The sequence below is a fragment of the Dendrobium catenatum genome, unplaced genomic scaffold (genome assembly GCF_001605985.2).
Source record: "Dendrobium catenatum unplaced genomic scaffold, ASM160598v2 fragScaff_scaffold_1497, whole genome shotgun sequence".
Classification (NCBI taxonomy): domain Eukaryota; kingdom Viridiplantae; phylum Streptophyta; class Magnoliopsida; order Asparagales; family Orchidaceae; genus Dendrobium; species Dendrobium catenatum.
Window position 1 is genome coordinate 2262328 of NW_021319959.1, and position 13265 is coordinate 2275592.

Below are 13265 nucleotides of genomic sequence, written 5' to 3' on the forward strand. Positions count from 1 at the left end.
GAATTTATCACAGACAATCACTCTATTCGACCAGATTTACCTAGCTTGGATAATGAAAAAATAACTGATTATCCTCGCTGATTAGTGTTAAAATGATAAAAATCATCCAGAACATTGCCCTTGTTACATGTTTGGACAATGAGAAAATAACAGATCATCCAGGATGATTTATGGATTGTCCTATATAATTAGTTCAAAACAACAAGTATCATCTAGAACATGGCCCTGGTCATTTAGGAAGAAATTAAGCTTTATTTAACTGATCATCCAGGACGATATGATCAAGCAATCAAACTTTAATTACTTTCCTTAATTATCTGACTAATTTAGTTCATAATTAATGCATTATCCATGATGATGTCCAAAAATAAAATATATCTAAAGAGTTTGTGGCTAATTCTTTCTGATTTGAGCATATCGTCCTAGACGATGATAATATCTTCCAGGATGATCGTCTTAATTTTAGCGTGTATAACTAGGATGTCCTAATTAAGGTTTTTATTTTTAATTGGTTATTCATAATGATTTGGGATCATCTTGGACGATATGATCAAAAATAAAAAGCTATAAATAGGCAAAATTTTTCCCCCTAAGTGTATGTGTGCAAGGTGTTGAGGGCTAATGAATAGGTTGTTAAAACTAAGTGTAATGTCCACGGCTATCAAGAGGGGGGGTGAATTGGTAGTTAAAAATATCCTCTTTTAGATGAGTTGAACCAAAAATTTACTTTTAATGAATTTTTATAAAAACTTTTTGAACCACAACTTTTAAACAGTAAAATGCAAAAAATAAAATAGTAAAAATAAATGACACGAAGATTTAAGTGGTTCGGTCTAAACCAGACCTACATCCACTCCTCAGAGGCACACTCTGAGTATTGCACTAATACCAATAGTGTCTCTCCTTTTGCACCACAGCAAGGCGTAGAAGCATTACAAACACTCATTTCACCACTACCCGAGTGGAGAGAACCATCGTCTTTTTACACTATCCCCAGTGTTGGCAGAGAATCATCCATCCTTTCACACTCTCCTAGTATGGCAGAGAACCCTTCGTCCTTTTACACTCTCCTAGTGTGGCAGAGAACCCTTCGTCCTTTCACACTCTCCTAGTGTGGGCAGAGAACTCGATCTCCTTGACAGATCTCCTCACAAGAAATCTAGAAGGAAGAAAGAAATGAGAAGTAATCTCAAATCACAAGTAGGAAATCTTACCTTTGAACACCAAGCAAAACCTTCACGCTCTAGTGGAAGAAATCCTTCTTTGAATGCCCTCTCTCACTCTCTCCTTGAGACTTCTTTCAAAAGGAATGAAGATCAATGACCAAAAAGATTTGGTGGCAGTCAAATTTGGACTATATATATGAATGATAAGAAAAACTGCCCAAAAACTATAAATTTCAATTCTGTACGCAGTGGATCATCCCGTACGATCGTGGATCGTCCTGAATGATTTTACTTAAAGTGTCAGAAATGATCCTAATGTATATTGGTATGAACTAAATTCATACACGATCATCATCCCGTATGAACTAGGTTCGTCTGGTACGAATGGCTATCTCATAGGTCGGTTCCCAAATCCCTGAAGGACGTAACCAACTATAGTAAGTCGGTTCGGTTAGTCCTGGATGATTTTAAATAGAGAGTTTTGTCCAGGGACGAAGGATAAATTTTTTCCTGGGCAATTTTAAACATAGAATCTCATCCAGAGACGAACCATGCATTTCGTCTGGACAAACAGTGCAAAGTGAGAATTCAGAGGCGTTCGTCCCAGGACGAATATTAAATTTGTCCTGAACGATTAGGACTTAGAAAAATTTTCTCACTGCCTGTTCGATCCATTGCTCTTCCGAGGGATTAATTGACATGATCGTCCCGTGCGAATAATGTTCGTGCCAGTACGATCAGTTCACAAATTATTCCCCCATATGTGTGTGTTCTAAATATTCACTCAATTACAATCACTCCCTCTCAATTCAAAGAATTCTTTTTTTTCTTAAAACCATTAGTGATTAATCTTAGTTATTGCATAAGAGACTTTGTCACGCAAGCTTAAAAAATCCTTATGAAAATTACCCAAAACAATTGGTTAGAGGGATACCCATACTAGACTTTACTAAGGATCACCTATGTGATGCATTTCAATAAGGAAAATAGATGAAGTCCTACTTTCATTTCATTAAAGATCTTAGGACTAACAAACCATTTGAAATAATTCACATGGATCTTTTAGGATCAGTTAGTATTGTAAGTCTAGTAGGTAAAGTATTTAAATTTGTGATTGTAGATGATTTTTTTAGATTCACTTGGGTTAAATTTTTATTTCATAAGAGTGAATTATTTAAGAAATTTAGAAGTTTTTTGACTTAGATTCAAAGAAAACTAGGATGTGAGATTTTAATAATTCAAAGTGATCATGTATGTGAATTTGAAAATGAAAAATTTGAAGTTTTTTATAAGTGGAAGGAATTGATAACAATTTTTCAGCACCTAGGACCCCTCAGCAGAATGGGGTAGTGGAGAAAAAAAGTAAAACCTTTATTGAAGCTTCTAGAACCATGTTGATAGAAAACTCACTTCCAAAATATTTTTGGGCTGAAGCAGTTAGTACAACTTGTTATGTTTCAAATAGGGTGGACATTAGATCTAAATTGAATAAAACATCCTATGAACTTCTTAAGGGTAGAATACCAAATTTGTCACATTTTTATGTTTTTGGATGTAAGGTTTTCATATATAATAATGGGATAACTCCTTTAGGAAAATTTGATCCAAAATCTGATGAAGGAATTTTTCTTGGATACTCTAGTATTGAAAAATCTTATAGAGTTTTTAACAAGAGAACTTTGGTAGTTGAGGAGACGACACATATTATTTTTAGAGAATATGTCATTTTGGAAGAGAAAGGGTTGGAAGAGGATCATATAAGAAATTAAAAAGATAAATTTGGAAGAAAATATATAAAAAGAAAACCCCTTGCCTAGAGAATGGAAATTTTCTAAGAATCACCCTAAGGAATTGATTTTAGGTGAGGGTGTTAGGACTAAGCTTGGACTTAGCAAAGAGGTGAATCATTCTACTTTTATATCAATGGTTGAACCCACAAATATAACTCAAGTATTTTAGATGAATTTTAGATTTTGACCATGTAAGAAAAATTTAATTAATTTATAAGAAATGATGTTTAAGAATTAATTGAAAGGCATATGGATCAAAGTATTATTGAAACTAAGTGGGTGCTCAAAAATAAAATGAATTATTCAGGAGTTGTGATTATAAATAAGGTGAGATTGATATCAAAGGAGTATAATCAAATAGAATGTATTGATTTTAAAGAGACTTTTGCTCTTGTAGCAAGACTTGAAGCAATTAGGGTTTTGTTAGTCTTTACCATTTTAAAGGTTTTAAAGTGAAAAGTGTCTTTTTAAATGGGGTGATACAAGAGGATGTTTATGTTGAACAACATCCAGATTTTGAAAATTTTAAATTCCTTAATTATGTGTTTAAATTGAAAAAGGCATTGTATGGACTGAAATATTCACCTAGGGATTGGTATGAGAGGTTAAGCACTTTCCTATTAGAGATATCTTTTTGGAAAGGAAGTGTGGACACTAATCACTTTTTGAAGAAAATATGAGATGATATACTCATTATATAAATATATATTGATGATATAATATTTAGATCTACAAATAAAAATATTTGTGATAATTTTTTAAAAACAACGAGTAGTGAATTTGAGATGAGTTTAATGGAAGATTTGAGTTATTTTTTTGGTTTTAGTATTAAGTAAAATGAGAAAGGAACTTTTCTTAGTTAGTCTAAGTGTATTAAGGAAATCCTCAAGAAATATAAAATGGATAATATTGAACCTATAACTACACCAATGAGTTCCTCAATACAATTGGATAAAGACCCTAAGAGAAAATCTATTGATCAAAAGAAATTTTGAGGGATTATTGGATCATTGCTTTACTTGACCCCTAGTGGACCATAAATAATATTCACTTTTCGTTTATGTTCTAGATTTCAATTTGATCCAAAAAAATCATATTTGTAGCAGTAAAAATAATTTTGAGATATATTTTATGAACACAAAATTTAGGGATTTGATATCCTAAGCACAGCTCTTCATCTTGAAATTATTGAATATTCTAATCCTAACTTTTTAAGTTATAGGATTTCTTGAAAAAGTACATCTACAACTTATCAATTCATAGAAAACTCTTTAGTTTCTTGGTCTAGTAAGAAATAAAATTCAGTATCCCTATTTAATACTGAAGCAGAGTATATTACTGTAGGAAATTATGTGGCATAAGTTCTTTGGTTAAAATAACAGTTGATTGATTTAGGATTTTTGATTTGCACAATTTTAATCTTTTGTGATAATACTAGTGTCATTTGCATTTCAAAGAATCCTATTCAACATTTTAGAATCAAGCATAAAGACATAAGACATCACTTCATTAGAGATCATGTAGCTAAGGGAGAGATAGAATTGAATCATGTTACTACAGAAAATTAATTTGTAGATATTTTCACAAAACCACTGGCCTTTGACACTTTTAGCACATTAAGAACCAAGTTAGATGTGATTGATTTTAATGCTTAAATAAAAAATACTATAAACTTGATGTGTTGTCTATATGTGTATGCTTAGTTTGTCTCTATATGTTTATTTATGTTGGTTTGTGTGTATTCTGTTTTGTATTTTTCATTTTTGTTTTTGTTTTTAGACTGGTGGCATGTCACTTGATGTAAAATGATTGATTATGGGAAGTTTTTTTTATTATTATGTATTGCTTTCTATATGTTCTATTCATACTATATGAATTTTTTTTGTCCTGAACAAATTCTATAGCATATATATGATAGTTTTTGGAGTTAAGCACATGAAACTTAGTTTTTTTATAGGTTTCATACTGTACGATGTCATTTTCATCCTGTATAATTTGCACAATTTTGTCTGTACGCATGGGGGATAGTGTTTTAAAAAATGTTAGTTATTTATTACTGATCATACGTACGAAATTATTTTCATCTGCACGATCTAAATGTTAGTTTTTATGGGGGACAAACCTAACCGCCTTCAAAATAATCTTTAATATTTTGATCATCCTGGATGAACACCTGTTGTCTATACAATTGTGTAGTCAAAAAGCCTAGATGAAAGGATGCCTGAGAAATGGCATTTTAAGAAAAGCCATTTCAGTTTTGGCCATTTTTGTTCGTACGTATGAATATATTTAAAAAGTTAATAAAATCTTAAAATGTTTGCTCAATTCTTGGGATGTCAAGGTAACAAAAATCTTTGAATCAAAATATTTAACTCCATATTCTATTGATTATTTATTGAGTTAGCTAATATTATATGGTATAAAAGGTACCTAAAGAATATTGTAACTCAGGCTTCTGAGTTTTTAATTTTTATGATAATATATTTTATTGATTGCCTCTTTATTTTTCATAGTATTTGTAGTGCATATTTGTTTATATGTTAACTAACATTTTAGGTTCAACATGTTCCATTATTTGACGATTTATGACTTAAGATGGGGTAGAATAGGTTATATTGACAGAGTCTGTAGTTTTCATTAATTTATTTTTAATTTTTTGAGTCAAGTCTTATAAGGGTGTATGCTAACTTGGTGACTGTGAACACACACACAAGGGCAGAAAAAATAATTTTAAATATTTTTTTTTATATATCATACTGTACAATATAGATTAAACTAAATAATCTAGTGTTATAAAAATTAATTATCATATTTTTTAAAAAAATTTAAATCATAATTATTTATACAGTACGAACAACACATCATACTGGGTTACCTGTTATAATTAGAAACCCCATCATTCATTAAATTGGGAAAAAAATTGAATTTAAAATGTTTTTCTAATCGTACTGTACGAACCTAATTATGCTATTTGATATTTAAATATTTTCTAATTAATCCTATGAATAATCAATTGAATCTACTAATGTTTTATATTTTAATCGTACTATATGAACTGGATCTTACTATACGATCAATAGAAATGATATTTGGTTGTCCAATAATTCATCCTAGATGAACTGCATTTCGGTTGAATTAAGTGTAATATATTATTCATTATTCTTTTTTTTTTTTTGAAAAGAAATGTATATGCATTAGAATTACCAAACCATAGAGCCTAGATAAAAGTTACTTGAGAGCAAAACTCCAAATCACATTCCTCCTTTATAAGTTTAACAAAGGAGGAAGGAAGCGTACTCTCACAAAACAAGTCACAAATGAAATCATATGAAAAAGACTAAGTTAGCACAATAAACAGCTAACCTATTACAATTCCTACCAATAAAATGAAAAATGACATTATTCCAATAACTCAAACCAAAGAAATCTTCATCTTCAATGCCTCCACCTTACTTCTTCTCTTTGCTGTACATGTTGTGAAGAAATTGGATCACATTTTTATTGCGTCCCTCTATAATAACACCTTTAGCATTGCCTATACAATTGTTCAAAACTTCTTTTAATGAATTGAAAGTATAAAGTTCCACTTGTGCTAAGTCCCAATGCATCCCATAAAAACCAAATGCTTGGACAAATCTTCCTTTATAGTCCCTAACAATTCCTCCAATACCTACTACATAGTTACTCTTCATTGAAGCATCTATATTAATCTTGTACCACTCGGGTGGCGGGGGACGTCAGAAATCTAAAAACAATCCATTGGATTGGTTAGCTTCCCAGTTTTTCGAGAGCACCTTGTTCCGTTTGTCCATGCCAACAAGGCTAATCACACTTGCAGCAATAGCTAAATCACAATCTTCTTTCTTCCCATGTTTATCCTTTTTTTCTGTTTCTCCATGATATCCATAACAAATAAAAATATAACTTTACCATCATAGAATTTGTGTCGGGCAAAGCCTTCAGCTCATCCATATAATGCTGAAATGAATTGAATAGAGGAATAAGAAAACCCAATTTTCTCAGTTTACAAATTACCTTTAACAGCTTTGGACAATTAGTGGTCACATGATCCATACTCTCCACCTCTTCACATCCTCTTGGATAGAAATTGCAATCGGTCATCTTTCTTCTGATCAAAAATTCTGCTGTTGGAATAACACCTTTGCACAATCTCCAAATGAACAATTCCACCCAAGCATTTAAGTTCATATTATTGGTTATTCATACTGATGATCATATAACACTAACAGGAAAATTTAAACTGATTGTATTTTATAACTGGTCATTCGTACTGAGGATCATACAATATTAACAGGTCAAATTATACACATCGTATTGGATAATCCAATGATAGTACTTTAAGATCTTTAACGGTTGAATTAAAATTTTATGGTTTTTTGAAGCCCTATATTTAAGATATCTCATAAGACTTTATAATAGTCCTTTTGACATTCATTAAGTTAATTTCTTTTGGAGAAAGCTTGAAGAGAGAGCCTTGATCTAAAGAGAGAAAGGGAGAAGATCCTTATGGATTTTAAGGGAGTGTGAGAGAAAGTTCCACATGGTTGATCTGATGAATTTGCAGCTGAGTTCCTCCATGTGTCAAGGTTTATATTGAGAGAAGTTTTGGGAAGAAGATATCTTTCGTGTCAAAGGACCCATCTACTCCACCACATTGGGGAAGGGTTAAATGGATTCGAGGTTCTTTGTCTCTGAAAAGATTTTAGTTCTCTGCCTTCTCTAGGAGGGAGAAAAAGGATTCAAGGTTCTCTCCCTGTGAAAGGATTACAGTCCTATGCCTCACCGAGTTAATGTAAGAGATTTTATAAGGGCTTCTTCGCCTAGCTGTGAGGGTTAAATGAGAGACACTATAGTGATAGTGCAATACTTAGAGAGGACTATGGAGAGTTGACATAGATTATAGTTTGACCAAACCTCTATAAATCTTGTGTGCTCATTCTAATTTTTACTTTTTGCAGTTTATTTTTCTAGATTTTTATTTTTTTATTATAACAACTTGGGAAAATATGTGATTTTTAATTCAATTTATAAATCAAGATATCATCATAATTAAATCATTATTTATGATAAACACATTTTACTTCTATAAATAATTAAAGTTTGATATTTTTAATTTCTAAAAAGTTTTCAAAAATATTATTATCGTTATTTCAAGTTGTATATTTTTTAAAATTTCCAAGTTACACCCTTCTTGGTGAGCCTCTTGCTAGTTCCTTAAGGTTTAATAGCCTTTATGAACTTTCAAGTGGTATCAGAGCGGGTCTCAAAAGTAGTGTTTTAGAAATCCTAGAGAGAATTGATCTATATCACACTTTAGAAATAAAAACATCATAGAGGGTTGTTCAATAACTCATCTGCCACTTTTTGATAATATTCCTTTTGATTTTGGAAAATTTGTATGTCTATGTTTTTACAATCTATAGATTTTTGAATGTGGCATATGATTCAAACTTGCCATTTTTTAACATCACGAATTCTTAAAGGACTCAAAAATAAATATTCCTTTTCCTAAATGTAATAGAGAAGAAAAACTTTATGCTTACTTGAATGCTAAATCTTTGAATTACTTTTTATATGCTTTAACTTCTGAAGACTATATGATAGTTTTTACCTATATAATTGGAAAAGATATTTAGGATAGATTATGTATTATTATGCATTACATATGAAAGTACTAGTGAAGTCAAACAATCTAGGTTAAATTTATTATTGTATGATTATGAATTTTTCAGCATGAAACCTTATGAGACTATCTTAGGCATATATACTAGATTTACTCAAATAGTGACATCTTTGTATGTTTTAGATAAAGAAATTTCAAACTTTAAAAAGGTTAACAAAATTCTACATTTTCTACTTGATAAATTTAATACTAAAGCTACTGCTATATGTGAATTAAAAGATTTGAATATTTATTCTATTTATAATCTAATTGACTTGCTCATTACCTACGAGCAAAGTATGAGTCAAAGACTTCTGAATGTTGGTGATGAGAAGAGAATAGTGCTAAAAGCCAAAGGCATGGATGAATGTGGCTTAGTAGATGATGAGAGTAAGAAGATATTATTTATAACAAGCAAATTTGAAAGTCTACTAAAGCACAAGCATAAGGATTAAAAAAGTGCAGCAAAGATAAAAATGGTAAAAATATTAAATTTTCTTCTAATATTATTTTCTTTAGGTGTAAGAAACCCAGACATATGAAATATGAATGTCCAAATTTAAAAACTTATCCTATAAAGAAAAAGGGCGAACATAAGATAAAATGCAATAAAAGCCAATGATAAGAAGCAAAAAATCTCCTAGGTAGACCTAACTTATGAATCATTAGAACATGAGCAAGAAGACAAATTAACAAACTTATACTAAATAATCAAGGATTCAATTGTTAATTTTGATCAGGTATAAGTATGTTAAGGTTTATTTGTGTGTTTTGTTTATGTGTTTTGTGTGTTTTTTTATCAATTTTGTGTGTTTGATTTTTATTATATTTTAGTTTCATTATATATATATTATTATTTTATTCTGCATGGTGTTTTTTATCTCATCTTTTTGATAATGTCAAAGGGGGTGAATTTATTGTGGTTAGTTGTGTTTGTGATTAGCTGCCATTGTTCATATGTTTTTCTTTTATTTATTTTTAAAATTTTCTATTATTTAGTTTTAAAAATTTTTTTATCTTAAAAAAATTTCCCCTATTTTTAAATATAATTCTTTTAGTAAAGGGGAGTTTATAAGAAAATATTTTTAGTTTGTAAATTCAACCAATAATATTTGCCATCATAAAAAAAGGGAGATTGTTGTAACACAGGCACCCAATTTTTTGATTTTGATGATAACAAATAGTATTGATGATCTCTTTATTTATCATAGTATTTATAGTGCATATTTGTTTGTGTTATAACTAATATTTCAGGTATAAAATGCACCGTTATTTGAAGATTCAGGGCTTAAGACGGAGTATAATAGGTTATGCTGATAAAGTTTGTAATTTTCATTCATTTATTTTTAATTTCATGAGTCAGGTCTTGTAAGGGTGTATGCTAGCCTAGTTATCATACACACATATACAAGGGGAGGAAAAAAAATTTAAATATTTTTAATTTTTTTGTACATCATTCTATATAACTTGGTTTGTGAGAAAGGGTGAGGTTTGTGAGAAAGGGAGAATATTATTGTGTTCCATATGAGTATGAGAGAGAGTTCTGTACAGTTGCTCCGGTGAACTTACAACTGAGTTGCTCCACGTGTTAAGGTTTTTCTTTAGGGAATATTTTGGAAGAAGATCTCTTTGGTGTCAAAGAATCTTGATACTCCACTGCACTGGGAAGGATGAAAGGGATTTAAGGTTTTCTACATATGAAAGGATTTCAGTCATTTTCCATTACTAGGATGGTGAAAAAAGATTAAAAGTTCTCTGCTTGTGAAAGGACTATGGTCCTATTTCACATCGGGTTAGTGGAAGAGCTTTTGTAAGGGTTTTTCCACCTAACTGTGGGGGCTAAAGGAGAGACACTATAGTGATAGTGCAATACTCAGAGAGGAGGACTCCAGAGAGTGGACGTGTGTCATGGTTTGACCGAACCACTATAAATCTTGTTTATTAAATCTAATTTTTAGTTTCTACACTTTATTTTTTCCCATTTTATTTTCTATTATAATTGCTTGGGAAATTTAGTGATTATTACTTCATTCCATAAATCAATATATCATCATAGTTAAATAAATTTTTTGGATAAACACATTCGCTTCTACAATTAATTAAATTTGATATTTTTAATTTCTGAAAAGTTTTAAAAAATATTGTTATCATTATTTTTTAAATTGAAATTTTTTAAAATTATAATAGACCCCCCACTTGTTGAGCCTCGGGCTATTTGCTTTAGGTTTAATAGCCTTCATAAACTTTCAAAGAAAGGCTAATGTAGGTGACAAGGAAAACGAAAGTTATAACAATAAAATTAGCTGATTATGATAGCATTAATTCCAAAAAAGGTTGAGATGAAGACATGGCCCTCGTGATAAGGTAGTTGTAAAACATTTTTGGTTGACCAAGGCAACCATGATTGAATAAAAGGCTCCTTAAGCCTTTAAACCTACATTTCATGCATGGAGATCTCATCAAATGTTTGGACCACCTACAAATAACTCATAACATTATTTTAAATGGGTTCAACCCAATTCAAACCCCTAGTCAACCCTATTTGACCAAATCAACCCTAACTAACAAAGGGGTCCCTTAACCTCTTAAACTTATTTTTCAAACAAAATGACCTCCATATTACATAAATGCACCTCCAACATGTCCAAAATGTTATTTTGAATTGATTCGACCAAACCTCAACCACTAGCCAATCCTGATTAACCCAATGAACCATAATTGACAAATACCCTACAAAAGCTATTAATTTTTTTTTAATTATTTGAACAATGCTAAACCAAATTAACCCATGGAAACTATCCATTGGCTCCATAAGGGTCATTCAAAAAAGTTGTAGTTTATGGGTCCACCTAGCTTAGCAACATGGCTTAAACCAAGTTGACAAAAATGTGTTTCTTCTGAACTAAAATCACATCCTTTTAAAATTAAACTATATAAATGGTTGTAGCAGATGCCCCTTTATAGGATACATTTAACTAAGCAAGGCCAACCCATGGGTTGACTCGGTCAACCAATTGGCTAACCCAAGCCCTCCAAAGTAAAAATTCTTGAGCCCATTACAAACCCATCCCAAATTAGTTGCTATAAATAGTTGAATTATTTTCTAGAATGTTCATTCCAGATGCCATATCCACGTTATACCATGTTGTTTTTTTGGTAAAAAAAGAGTTCCTTTAAAATAATGTAAAAAATGATACAAAAGGTACAAATTAGGAAAAGGCATCACAAGGAAGCCTTCCACAACTAAGCATAACAGAGATGACTAGAACAAAATAAGCTTAAGTTACCCAAATATGATAAGAACACCTCAAAAGGATTCATCCCCACCTCCATCAATTTTTTATTTCCTAGGTTGATCAAACAAAATTCCCAAGCATTGAAGTTCCTTAGTAGCCCAAGACAAAAAGGCTTATCTTTCCTTGGGCCAGAGTGCCTTGGATGCACAAGGAAAACCTTAGTGGAGAACTTGAAAGGAATGTTTGATAGATACCATCCATAGTTGTAGCAACATGCTTGTACGGTTTAGTAACTTCCCCATGAGTGATAGGTGCAGTAGTCTTCTTTCCTCCAAATCCAATATTGGAATTCTTCTTGTTTAGCCTCTTACATATTTTAGAAGTAATGAGACTCCAAGGACCATAAATTTCAAAATGTTTTTGCATTCTTCCCACTCTATAAGTTTTTAGTTTCCAATTGAGGTGGATGGAGGGCTGCCTGGATCGAGGAAGAAGAATTTGGCTCACAATTCACAACACAAGAAGAGGGGTTACTATAGTCCTTTTGCACAATTTAGTAGAAGTGCATAGAGGTTTTTACAAGGTCTTATTGGAAGCCTAAGGAACATTGGGATAATGACTAATATTATGCCCGACAAAGCCATAATGGAAGAAAAGGTTAGAAATCCCCTCATATTAAACTCTTTGGAAGAACTTGCCATGAATCCAGTGATCCAAACTCTAGGAGGGAACTTGGCACCAAGATCCATCCTCACGTAGTCTCATGCAAAATTTTTTCTCCTCAACATTATAGCATGTGGGAAGCTAATGTGGTAATATTTCCCAAAATAACCAACTAGCAATGATTGGTTCAATACTAAAAAAGTTGCTAGCTATCTAATTGAGCTCAAACATTCAAGAAACTTCCCTTACATCCTATTGAATACTCATCAATTGAAATGGTGGTCGGTCATTGGTTAGGTGGATAGATCTTGACCCTTGGAACTAATTTCTCATACCTATAATTACCCAATTTCTAAAGTATGGGTTGATTTATATTTCTCTAATACATAAATACCAACTCAGATTACACTACTGAAGTCGATTATATGGAAGTGATATACATCATACAAGTAGAACTATTACTACTCTTTTCTGATGAGAATCCTTAAACCGTGGCATTGTGGAAGGAGATTTGGATTCAAACTGGTTAAAAAAAATTGAATCCTTGGGTGGAGCTATTTTGGTGGAATGAGTAAGTTTGCAATCCCTACAAATGAGTGTCTTAATATAGGAAACTAATCAACAGTGATTTATCGTGCAAGAGGAGGTCAAGAAGTAGAGATTTTGGTCATATTGCAGTCTATTGTAAATACTTGATGAGAGTCTTTCTAACAAGAGTGGGGATTTT